The following is a 13,909-nucleotide window of genomic DNA, read 5'->3' on the forward strand; positions in this document are numbered from 1 at the left end:
TGAAAACATGAAAAGCTATACTGCGTCAAATGACGCCCTGTAACGAAAATATACCGACACAAAAATTGAATCATTCATAAATGTTAAAAGTTCTATAGAAATAACTCTTAACAAAATTCGTAAAACAGGAGCGAACATAAACGATATTTTCTTGTTTCGCCAAGGATCTTAAGTGGCGACACGCTCCAGCGTCCGCCATTTTGTGTCGTTCCACAACTTTCTCCCTATCTCAATAGTAGAAAAATACAGAGTTTCGCTCATTGAAAAGTATCTTTTTATCAACAAATGTTTGCAGATTTTTAAGGGTAACTTATGTAACTGACAATATACGTACAAAAATGTTGAATTTTATCTTAGTAAAAAAATGTATTTTTTATTATTAAACCGCATATTAGTAAAAATGTGTTTCGAAGGAATTTTCGATATTTTTAAGAGTAATTTCTTTTTTTTTCCCAACATAAAGACCTTCTGAGTTACAAATTACCTGAAGTGTTTTGAATATGCGATTTATTATTAGAAATGTGGTGTAGTAGAAAAGTAGTGAGCTAAATTAACTATGTTATGATTTTTTGTAACTTGGGCAAGAGTTTGAACTTATTCATGTAAAGCAGTATCATTTATATTACTAATGTGTGTAGTTTTCTTATGGAAAATTATTCACATCTAAAAAATTGCAAAATTTCTTTTTGCCTTAACTAATAAGGTTTATTTTCAGCAGGACTCTTCTTCTTCTTTTTTTTTTTTTGCATTTTACCAACACTTGCTTGTTTCTCATGACGATTTTACATTAAAAAATGCCTTTCATTTAAATCAGATTTTTAAAGATACTACTAGTTCTTAAAAAATCAACAAAATCATAATAAAGTGTTTTAACCAGTTTTAAATCAATATTAAAAAAATAATATTAATTGAATCATTTGATACCAATAGGAATTCAAATAAAAGAGTGCAGATTACATCTTTCACGAACTGTTATAAATTGCAATGATGAATTTTAATAAATCAACAGACACTAGAATAAATCATCTATATTTTTTTTATTGAAAAATTTTCACGTCGAAGTAATAATTAAACAAAACAGCATTTTTCCTGACAAAAAAATTTTTTTTTTTAAATCTTCATATAATTGTATAAATTGGCTTGAGTTATATGTTACTGCAATCTCAAAGAAGCTTAATTTTTTTTAATAAATAATTTCACATTTTTAATATCTTGAGATTTTAGCACAAAATAGATGAATAATTAACTTGGCAACACACTGAAACTCATGCCTATGACACAATTAAAAGCAAAATTATGTTTTCTTAAAATAATTTTGCTACAGTTATTGAGACATTTTGAAACTAACTAAACAATAGAATATTTACACTAGAAATAAATGAAAATAATTAGCATATTTAAATTTTGACGGCTTTGTTCTCTTAAACTCAGAACTATCAGATAAATAAATAAATACCTTTGTGCTGAACAGTAAAGTAAGACAAAACAACGTTAGAAGAAGCACAAATTTGTAAATTACAACAGACACGTGTTTCGGCGTTACAGGGAACGCCTTTTTCAATGCAAAAAATAATGAGCTTATGGATGAAAAGACATCCGACAAAAGCCAAGAGCAGGTAAGCATGCAGCTTAAAAGATAAAAACAGCGGATTAGCCAAACACCAATGACAAAGTTATAAACCGATCAGGAACCAATAGGAATGCAAGCAAAGGCCAAGCAAGGCTCTTAGGTACGAACCCAGAAAGAAAGAATTCAATTGGACAAAGATTAAGCCGAAGCTTAAACAAAAAGAAAAGAAATTGTCAGTAACCGTGAACCACAAGAAAGGAAAAGCTGAATGGAAAACCATGAAATAAAATAAACAGAAACAAAAAATATTCGAAAAAAAGAAAAATAAAGATAAATAGAAGAAAATTGGGGGGGGGGGGGCGGTGTCAATCAAGACAAAAAGGTAAAAATAAACAAAGGAAGATCGATAAAAATGAATGGAAAAAAAAGGGGGGATGGGGAAAAGACAGTATTAAAGATATGGGAGCCAAATGTTAGAAAAATATGGAACTGCACTAAGATCGTTAACTAAGTTAGAACTGTTCCTCAAAATATGAAAGGATTCCCAAAAGTCAAGATCTGATAAATTGGGGCATTTTTGGATAATTTGATAAGAGTCAAAATCAAAAGAGTGATTCGAATCCCAACAGTGTTGAGCAATACTAGACTTATTTAATTGTTGTTTTTTCACATAATTTTGATGCTCTTTCAAGCGAATTTTTAAAGCACGCCGAGTCTGTCCAATATAGGCAAGTTTACAACTACAATTAATTCTATAAATTCCACAACAATTAAGAGGGTGAATAGGATCTTTAAGAGAAGAGAATGAAAGTTTATTAATAGGAGAGAACACCACCTGGAATTGGAAACGTTTTAGAACCTTAGCAACCTGATAGCTTACAGATGGAAAGAATGGCAAAACAACCAAATTCTTTCTGATGAAGGTTCGGTTAAGAACATTAGTTTGGGATTTATTTGAAAGTTTTTTATAAATGGAATCAATCAAAGTTGGCGGATAGTCTCTATCAATTGCCACAGCTTTAACATAATTAAGTTCCACTTTGAGAAGTTCCGACGAAGAACAAATATTAATTGCGCGATAAACAAAAGAATTGAAAGCAGAATATTTTTGATTTGGAGGATGAGACGATAGTCTATGAGGAGGTAAAGAAACAGCAAAAGGTTTGCGATAAACAGTAGTTTCAAAACCAATTTCAGTACGAGAAACAAGTACATCAAGAAATGAAATGCAATTATTCCGTTCTTTCTCACAAGAAAACTGAATATGAGGATCAATGGAGATTAAAATAGATAAAACCTCATCACTCTCAAACTGATTTTGGTTCATTAGAACAAAACAATCATCAACATACCGAACATAAAATTGAAACTGCAGTTTTTGGAACAGCTTAACCTCAAAATAATGCATGTAAATATCACTAAGAATGGGGCTAAGTGGGTTTCCCATAGCCAGACCATCTAACATAATATAAAATTTCCCATTAAAAACGAAAGAACATTGCTTAAGACAAGTACGGGTAAGGAAAATTAAATCCTCAATTTCCGTATTGGTGAAATGAAATTCAGAAAGTCTTCTACGAAGACATAACAATGAACACTCTACGGGAACGTTCGTAAATAAAGAGTTAACATCAAAAGAAGACATAAAAGAATTATTTGGAACGAAACTATGAATTTTTTTAACAAACTCAACAGAATTTTTAATAGTAAATAAATTGTGACTCCTAAGGGGAGAAAACACAGAGACTAAATATTTTGCAAGTTTGTACGAAGCCGTACCAATATTGGAAACAATCGGCCTGAAAGGAATACCAGCTTTATGCACCTTAGGTAAAGCATAAAATCTAGCACAATTAGCAATAGATGGAACAACAGAGTGTTTAACATTTGAAGGAATAGACTTAACAGACTTGACAGCAGATGAAATAGTTTTTAACTCTTTATCACTAGGATCTTTAGAAATTTCAGCATATGGCCCAGGAGAAATCAAATCATTAGTTTTATCAACATAAGATGATTTGTCAAGAACAACAATTTGGCTACCCTTGTCAGCTTTGGTAACAACCAGATCAGAATTCGAAACTAAGTCTTTAACAGAACGGCTAACAGTATTAGCAAATACAGGTTTAGAAATTTTCAGTTAAAGCCAATATTAGAAGCTATAAGATGCCGAATCGAATCTTTTTGAGAGGAAGTTAAGGCACTAAATTTAAAAGCTTTCTCAACAGGAGCAATAAGCTTTGAAAAAGAAGGATTAACACTCACAGCAAAATTATCATTACATTTTAGAGCCTCAATTTGAGAATTACTTAATGGAACGCTAGAAAGATTAACAACAACATTCTTATTAACAACAGGTAAATTATCAAGAGGAACGACATGAGAAGATTTACAAATCATAGCTAATTTCTTTTTCAAAACAATTTGATGTTTATCAGAGGAACGAAGGGTTCTAGACCAAGAATTTCTGTCAATAATGTTAAAGTTGTGAATGGAATTAGAAACCGAAAGATGTAAATCATAAAGTTCACGTTCAATAAACGATAAATGTTTCCTAGTTTCCTGGATCGAAGCTCTGAGTAAAGCCAATTTCGACCGAAAGATTACTTTGTCAATTTTGACAGAACGTGGCAAATTACATTTCAAAGAAATAAACTTCGGAATAATTTTCTTGCGTCTACACTCTTGAAGAAATTTTAAATGGTTCAAAAAACGAAATTTCTTAATCCGAAGATTGGCAAACCTATTGATTTGAGACATAATCAAAAGCAAAAACAAAACCGAATGAGAATAAACAACATCAAACAATAACAGAAAGAATAAGAAACAAGAAGTGAAAAGTCACGATCAAAATACAACAATAAACAAAAATTCCGAATTTATCTTTATTTTTCCTTTTTTCGAATATTTTTTGTTTCTGTTTATTTTATTTCATGGTTTTCCATTCAGCTTTTCCTTTCTTGCGGTTCACGGTTACTGACAATTTCTTTTCTTTTTGTTTAAGCTTCGGCTTAATCTTTGTCCAATTGAATTCTTTCTTTCTGGGTTCGTACCTAAGAGAAAGCTCTTAGCCTTTGCTTGCATTCCTATTGGTTCCTGATCGGTTTATAACTTTGTCATTGGTGTTTGGCTAATCCGCTGTTTTTATCTTTTAAGCTGCATGCTTATCTGCTCTTGGCTTTTGCCGGATGTCTTTTCATCCTTAAGCTCATTATTTTTTGCATTGAAAAAGGCGTTCCTTGTAACGCCGAAACACGTGTCTGCTGTAATTTACAAATTTGTGCTTCTTCTAACGTTGTTTTGTCTTACTTTTCAGAACTATCAGTTTTAAAAACAGGGCAAATATTTTACCGCTGCTAGCAATTTATTAGGTGCCGTTACATAGTTAAGCTTTACAATATTTGAAGGAACTATATATGATTTTAGTGAATATCCTTATCATACCATAAAAATCAACAAACTATCAGACATTTTCATGAAAAGTAAAAAATATTACAATTTCAACAATAGTTTCAAAAAGTATCTGAAATTGCACAGAATTGAATTGAAAACAGAATATATCTGTATTTGCAACAGTATTTCACTATTAGTGGAAAAGTGTTTGAAAATTGATATGATGTTACACACGAACTATTTTTTACGTTAAGCAATGTGCGAAAAGTACATGATACAAACATGGAGTACGTAGATGTATTAAAATTAATTTGAAATACCAAATAGATGTCAGTTCTTTATGATAAAATATTTACATAATCTATGAGGCGGCACTTCATTTCATTTACCCATAGGTAATCGATGCAACTTGTGACCCGATTTTGAACTGTTTGAACATTCAAATGCACTACACCAAGGCATCTTCACATTTAAAATAGCTTTTGACGAAAATTAGGAATAGCAAAGAGAAAATATCTGGTATTCCGCACAGTGAAATCACACAGGCAGCGACACAAAATGGCGGACTGAGCCCACGTGATTGCCCACCTCCAATCGCAGTCGAAAGCGGCACGCAGTGCATAGATCAAAGTGTGTCGCCACTTAAGAGACGGATACAGGGCTTTAGCCAAGCTAAGTGCCGCACCTGTAACAGAAAAGTATCTATTTGACAGTTTATTATTGGCATTTTAATGGAGTTTTCAATGTTGTTTTTTTTTAGTTGCAGGATTATTTTAATCACCTTTTCATGTTATTTAGTGGTTTAGATCTTATTTGGCGGAATATTTAACATTTTAATACAGCTTGACTCAATTGTTTTGTATTGTAAAGGAGTTTTTTGTCTAACTTTACTGATTGTTTTGTTAAAAAGTTAATTCAAAAATTTATAAATGACGTGTATATATTCGTCGAAATAGTTTCTGTGTAACTTATACAGGGGTCGAAGTAGTCCTATATATCCTACATTTCCTATATTTTCAAAAAAAGCATCAAAATTGTCCTATATTTGCTATATTTTTCAAAAATGTCCTATATTTCCTATATTCCTGTTTTTTACTCAATATATCTTTTAAAAGGAACAGTAAATAAACTTTCTGACATCGGATTTTTCGTTAAAAATATGTGCCCAAACGAATTTTAAATTAAAAAACTCAACAGACTGAATCCTACGACAGGCATCTTCACTCATTGGCGACAGCAATGTGACGTCACTCTATAGTGGGTGGAGTTTCGAGAACTAAATCTGAAGTTGGTTTTAGAATTTTGTGTTTGGGGGGGGGGCGGAGGGCAACAGCCATTTGTTTTGTTTTCCATCATGGTTTTCGTTGGTATATTGGTATGTGTTGTGTTCAGTGCATTTTCTGATCGGAATGCTCTAATCTTCTTTTTGCAATTTTTTTTTTTTTTTTTTTTTTGTGGAATTTTGGGATTGTGGAATGTTAGTTCCTTATGATGTTAAAACGTAGTTTGTGGTAATAAGTGGAATTATAATGGCGAAATTGCATCGCTCAACAAAATTTCGTGTGGAATGGTTGAATCAGGACGACATTAATTGTACAAATTTTGGTGCATGGTGGACTAAAGGAAAAAAAGATTTTACCGCTTTTTGCCATTTTTGCAACTGTTCAGTGCCGATAAGCAATAGTAGATTTTCGCAATTGAGGCTGCATGCTAAAACATTTAAGCATAAAGAAAACTCTGAAAAACGTCAGAAGGATCCTTCTCAAGATCTGTTTGTTCTTAATACAAGTTGTAAAGGGTTCAGTTTAGATATAAAATCAAAGAGCAGTGGAATTAGTACTTGGGTCATAAGTGGGAAAGAAAAAATAAAAATTTATCTTTGTTCAAATTTTGTTTAGTTATTTAGTCTGTAAAGTACACTTTTTTCAAAAATATTTCATTCAACTACAGGAAAGTCATTTCAGATGTAAGTTATAATTTTGTTTGAAATTTTTTTAAACGAAATCATTGATAAGAATAACTAAATAATATATGATATGTATTTCTTTTTTCATAGCAAAATTATTCATATAATGCGTCCTATATTTGTCCTATATTTTTTGTGGAAAATGTCCTATATGTGACAAGTCGGTCACTTCTACCCCTGCTTATACAAAAAGTTGCGGATAAACATAATATCAAACATATTCGCCAAGATTAAAATTATCATTCAAATAGACAGATGGTAAAAGATCTGCCAAAAACACATTTCCCCATGAAATGAGAAACGACACATGGCGACCTCCACGTGGTGTTTCTCGGGTAACGCTAACAGCCATGTACATTTAAACTAATTGATTAGAACTTCCAGGGTCGGCTCGAGTAGTTTTGCCGCCCTAGGCGATATTGACAAGTGCTCCCCCCCATTTAATAATAATAATAATAATAATTATATAAAATAATAATATATTAATAAAATAAACAAATAGTAATGTACTTAAAATTAAAGTGAGTTTCTAGTTAAATTCCGAAATGAGTTTTGCATATCCAAGCACTGATACACACTTTAAATTATCTTCTTTTAGTATTAAGGTAGGGCATATTTTGGCATTAAAAGAGATATCAGTATTTTCAAAAAGACTTTTAAATCACACAATTTACCGCCTCTAAAATTAAATAAAATTTCTAGTTAAATTTCCAACTATGTCTTGCATATCCAAGCACTAGTAAACTCAAAATTATTTTTTTAGCATTGAAGCTAAGAATCTTACACCGCTGAACAAGATATTCATACTTAAAAAAAAATCAACTTCGAAATTTGCCGCCCCTAAAATCTGCCGCCTTAGACACCAGCCTAGGTTACCTACCCCTAGAGCCAGGCCTGAGTACTTACTTACGTTTGCTCAGGGAATATTGATTAACATAAGAATCATGTTGCCAAATTTTTAATGTTTGTAATAATCCCCGGGTGTTGGGTTCGAACCCCACATTGGGCGGAGGGAATTTTGAATTTAAAACTAACAAATGTTTTTCTTCTCTTAAACTATCAGATTTCTCAGCAAAAAAAAAAGAAATATTGAACGGTGAGAATCATTATTTGTATCAGTAAGAAAAAAGTTTTCTTAATAAAGCTAGGCAACAAAACTGATTTAAAATTGCAGCTCATCTAGCAGAATCGGCTAGCCCGGTCGGTTGAGCACGAGACTCTTAATCTCGGGGTCATGGTTTAGAGCCCCAAGATTGGCAGAGGCAATTATTAATTTAAAAGTGCAAAACGTTTTCCTTCTCCAAACATGCCAGATTTCTTAGCAAAAAATGAGATATTAAACGGTGAGAATCATTATTTGCATCAGAAAGATTTTTTTTCCTTCATAAAGTTGCGTTTACAAAACTAATTAAAAATTGCAGCGGTGCTAGCCGGCTAGCTCAGATGGTAGAGCACTTAACTCGAGCCCCGAGCTAGGCGGAGGCGATTTTAGATTTAAAAGTGCAAAATGTTTTCTTTCCCTAAACATGGCAGATTTCTTAGCAAAAAAAAAAAAAAAAATTGAACGTTGAAAATCATTATTTGTATCAGTAAGAAAGAGTTTTTCTTTCATAAAGCTGCGTTTACAAAACTAATTACAAATTGCACCGCGTGTATAATGCTCGGTCGGTAGAGCACAAAGTACTTAAACTCGGGGTCGTTGGTTCGAGCATTACGTTGGACGGAAGCATTTTTGAAATTAAAAGTGCAGAGTGGTTTCCTTCTCTAAACGTGCCAGATTTTTTAGTCGAAAAGTCAATATTGAATAGTGAGAATCATTATTTGTATAAGTAAGAAAAAAAATTTCTTAATAAAGTTGCGTTTACGAAACTATTTAAAAATTGCATCTTGTTTGCGAAGCCCCGCTAGCTCAGTCAGTAGAGTACGAGACTCCTACTGTCGGGGTGGGGGGTTCGATCCCCGCGGTGGGCGAAGGCTTGCTTTACTTTGAAAGCAATAAATGTTTTCCTTCTACAAACTTGTCAGCTTTCTTAGTAAAAAAGGAAATATTGAATGGTTAGTATCAGTAAGAAAAAAAAATTTCTTAACAAAGCTGCGTTTACGAAACTAATAAAAAATTGCAGCACGTTCTGCAAGGCTGGCTAGCTCAGTCCGTAGAGCACGAGACTCTTAATTTCGGGGTCGTGGGTTCGAGCCCCACGTTGGTCGGACGAAAATTTTCATTCAAAAGCGCGAAAAATTGTTCCCTTCTATAAACCCGCCACATTTCTTAGCAGAAATGGGAATCATGAACAGCGAGAAGCATTTTTTGTATGAGAAAGAAAATTTTTTCTAAATAAAGCTTTGTTGTCAAATTTACTTAAAAATTGCAACTCGGTTACCAAGCCTGGCTAGCTCAGTTAGTAGAGTACGAGACTCTTAATCTCGGGGTCGAGGGTTCGAGCCTCGCGTTGGGCGGACGAATTTTTTCATTCAAAAGCGCGAAAAATAGTTCCCTTCTATAAACCCGTCAGATTTCCTAGCAGAAAAGGAGCAATTGAACGGCGAGAATCATCATCTGTATCAGCAAGAAAAAGATATTCGTAATAAAGTTTCATTGTCAAATTTAATTAAAAATTGCACCTCGTTTACCAAACACGGCTAGCTCAGTCGGTAGTGCACGAGACTCGTAATCTCGGGATCGTGGGTTCGAGCCCCACAATGGCGGAAGAATATTTTCATTCAAAAGCGCGAAAAATAGTTTCCGTCTATAAACATATAAAATTTCTTAGCAAAAAAGGAAGTTTTGAATAGTGAGAATCATTCTTTCAGCAGTAAGAAAAAATTTACTCAATAAAGCTGCGTTTATGAAACGCTTCTTTGCAAGCAACCACTTCACTTTGAAAAGCTTCCCGCCAAGCAAGATAAACACTTTAAAAGATCTATCCATATTTCTGAGGAATTGAAGTTTGGGAGGAGGTTCTAATGGAAGTAGCTGTGATGAAAAAGGAGAAGAGGGAGGATGATAGTTTGGCAAATACTTGGTGGGCAAACTAGATATCATAACTTTTTATGGCTGAGGGTTTTTGGGGTAAGGATGCAGGTTTTCTTTTTTGTTCGGAAAAGTTAAAGGTTTTCTTGGCGGGGAAATTTTTACAACAGGGTTGTTTTTGATGAGATATCACATCTTTTTGCATTGATATTATTACTTTATCTGTATTTTTAGAATTGAGAACTTCAAGTCAGAAAAGTTTCAATTGAAACAACGCTGTTTTGTGTTTTTAAGAAACAATAATGGCTAGCCTAATTTTACGTCAAGTTATTTTCTGACTATTAAGATTCTATGTTCATTTTGCGAGAATTGGGCGGTTTAAATTTTATTGCAATCCTTGTATCCTCTCTGTTGCAAAGAAAACTTCTTGGATAATAAAATACTATATTTTAAATTATATTGTTTTCGATTATTTTGCAACTTCGCAATAAATTCTATTGCAGTTTCTTTATTTGACAGATTATTCAACATTTTCACGAAGGTTTTTTTTTAAATGTTTTACTGCTTGAGGGCTATTTTAATCTAGCTTTTCACTTTTTGCTTATTTACATTTTTTCTTAAATCATGGATTATTTTACGTTTTATGGGATAATTTTAATTGTTTGGTGATTTATCTTTTTCTTGATAGAAGTCTTTGTCTTGTTTAATACCTAGTTTTGTTTAAAACTTCATTTAAAAAACGAAATAACGCATGTTATCACCAAGCAAAAAAAAAAAAAAAACTAAGCCATTAAATATTTTAAATTTGAATGTGTCAGAAGATCTATACAACTTTACTCGATGTCAAATCGCGGATATCCCAAATTTGCCATAGCGAATGCTCATGTTGCGCGTGGAGTAAGCTCATTAAAAGTCTTGCTTAAATTAATTGCAAACATTTTTTCAGCGAACAAATTACTGCAAAGCACGGATATCCACACACGTATTTCATATATTTTCAATTCATTATGTGTTGTTTGTGAAAATTAATCTAGAAAATAAGCAAACCAATAAAAAAAAGTGCTATTTTTCGCTTTCAATTAAAAAGTTACATGTGCCGTATTCATATGCGTACAGTTTCATATAATTTGTCACGTAAAATATTGTAATGGTTTAACCCCAGTTTCGCGCCAACATGTGAAATTTCTTCCCTCCATAAATATATCAAAACTGAAAAACAGGGGGAAAGAAATTTCGTATCGGCAAAACTTTGGGGGGGGGGGGGGAGGACAGCATTCTAATCTCATTCATTAATTCGTTTCTCTTCTTAAGTAACAAGCAACATAGAATCTGAAAACAGGAAGCCCAATGATCTAAGTCTGCGCGCATGCGCAGTCTATGTGGCAAATTTGTGATATAAGCAATTTAACGTCTAGTTGCAACTGTTGGATATGTTTTAGTCTTGATTGAATTTCATTTCCTTAGACAACTTTGGAATAACTGTTAGATCTGTTCTAATCTTGCAATTGAAGTCCGAGATAAACAAACCCTATGAGCTGTTAGGGAAATATTAGTGATTTTCAAACTTCAATTACTCCGGTCCATGATGTCCCAGGGGGTTGAATTTTTGTATATGTACTTAATGCCCCCCCCCCAAGAATATGTATACAAAAAATCATTACCGTAGCCCCCAGGGGGGGGGCTGTGATAGAACCCCGGGATGGTACAATTTGGTGGGTAAAAACGAGGGTGGAAGGGGAGGGGATCAAATGGCACAAAAGGCACATCATTAGGGCACAAGGAATGTGTGTGCGAAATTTCAGCTTGATTCCTTTTTTCGTCTGGGCTGTAGCCCTGTCAAAGAAAACGAAAACTTTTTTGAACAGCGAGTTTATAACTTTAATATCTCCTCCCCCTGATGGTCCAGGGGATTGTATTTTGGTTTACGGCGTCAGGGGCCACTAGAGATTGAGTGTACCGAAAATCAACTCCGGGGGTCTTCATGGGGCTGGGATACAGAGGGGTGAAAAACCCAGTAAGCCCCAATTTGTTCTGTCCTGTAATCTTCTTCTTGGTCGCTTTTATTTTCTTTCGTCTTTGGCGGTGGATTTGCTTCTGTTGACTGCTGACGTTTGGTTCCCTTGGCGGGGCGGGACGCTCCCGTGTCCCGTGATTGAACGGCGAAAATCATTATTTGTATCAGCAAGAAAAAATTTTTCTTAATAAAGCTTTGTTGTCAAATTTATTTAAAAATTGCATCTCGTTTACCAATCCCGGCTAGCTCAGTCGGTAGAACACGAGACACTTAATCTCGGGGTCGTGGGTTCGAGCCCCGCGTTGGGCGGAGGAATTTTTTAATTTAAAAGCGCAAAATGTTTTCCTTCTATAAACATGTAAAATTTTATAGCAAAAAAGGAAATTTTTAATAGTGAGAATCATTTTTACTTTCTTCTATATCTAATATATAGAAGAAAGTATTGGATTCGTACAAATTTTCGAATTTCGAATTTTGACGGATTCGAACGTTTTGAGGTGTGCTGAGTCCATTTCGACTATTTTTGGAAAATGTCTGTCTGTCTGTGTGTGTGTATGTGTGTGTGTGTGTGTCACGTCTGTGTGTGACCAGTTTTTTTGTGGCCGCTCTACAGCAAAAACTACCGCATGAAATTGAACGAAATTTGGTACACATATGTGCCCTATGTGAACTTGTGCCCATTGGTTTTTGGCGCGAATTCCTCCAAGGGGGGTGGAGCAATGGGACGTTTTTTGAGTTACGCGTGCTTGCTATTCCTCAGGAAGTAATTGGCGGAATCAAACAAAATTAGGTCCATATGTTGCCATTAACAGGAACAGGTGCTGATTCAATTTTGGTGTCAATAACTCAAACGGGGGTTGAGCTATAGAACGTTTTTTGTCGTCAATTGTGACTGCTGTATCTCAAGAAATAATGAACAGAATGAAAGAAAAATTTATCGGCAAGTAGTCCTTAGTGGGTATAAGAGCTGATTTTATTTTGGTGTCAACAGCTAAAAAGTGGGTAGTGCAATCGCCCGTTCTTTTTTTCCATTGTGAGTGCCCTATCTCAAGAAGTAATGCTACGTTCTGGTTGAAATTTGGAATATATGTGAATCCATATGTAAACAGGCTTTGGTTCAATTTTAACGCCAATCGCTCCAAGAGGTGCTGATTTTTTTTTTTTTTTTTTTTTTTTTGCGAATAAAAATAGCTTTATTAATGCAACAATAAGAAAGATAAATCGTAATAGATTGTCGTCTGCGTATTTCTCGTGATTTTAACTGTATGGAAATGATCGGAAATATTATCTCAATGATTTAAAATTTTTAATTGTTGCCATCTTATGCTTGTTAACAAATAAAATATTTGTAATTAATTAGAGCAAGGCTTTTAAAATAACTTTTCAATTTTCGCTCTTTGCTTTGCTTTTGCAATAATTCATACATTGGAATGGTCGTCAAGTTTTTGCATGTGTAATTTTGTTATTTTGGGGGATATTGCTTCCTCATCAAGCATGGTGAGGGATCAGAAAAAAAATATATATAGAAGAAAGTTTCGTGATGGCCACAACATACTAGTTTTATCAGTACGAAAATTTTTTAGCAGAAAAAGTACAATTGAACGGCGAAAATCATTATTCGTATCAGCAAGAAAAAAATGTTCTTAATAAAGCTGTGTTGTCAAATTTATTTAAATATTGCATCTCGTTTACCAAGCCCAGCTATCTCAGTCGGTAGAGCACGAGACACTTAATTTCGTTAATTTCGTGGTAGTGGGTTCGAGCCCCGCATTGGGCGGAGGGATTTTTTAATTTAAAAGCGCAAAATGTTTTCCTTCTATAAACATGTAAAATTTCATAGCAAAAAAGGAATTTTTTAATACTAAAAATCATTTTTTCATCAGTAAGAAAAAATTTACTCAATACAGCAGCGTTTACGAAACGCTATTTTGCGTTTTGCTAACAAAAAATTGCCACGCGTTAGGTAAGCCAGGCTAGCTCAGTCGGTAGAGCACG

The sequence above is a fragment of the Uloborus diversus genome, chromosome 8, assembly GCF_026930045.1.
Source record: "Uloborus diversus isolate 005 chromosome 8, Udiv.v.3.1, whole genome shotgun sequence".
NCBI classification, from domain to species: Eukaryota; Metazoa; Arthropoda; class Arachnida; order Araneae; family Uloboridae; genus Uloborus; species Uloborus diversus.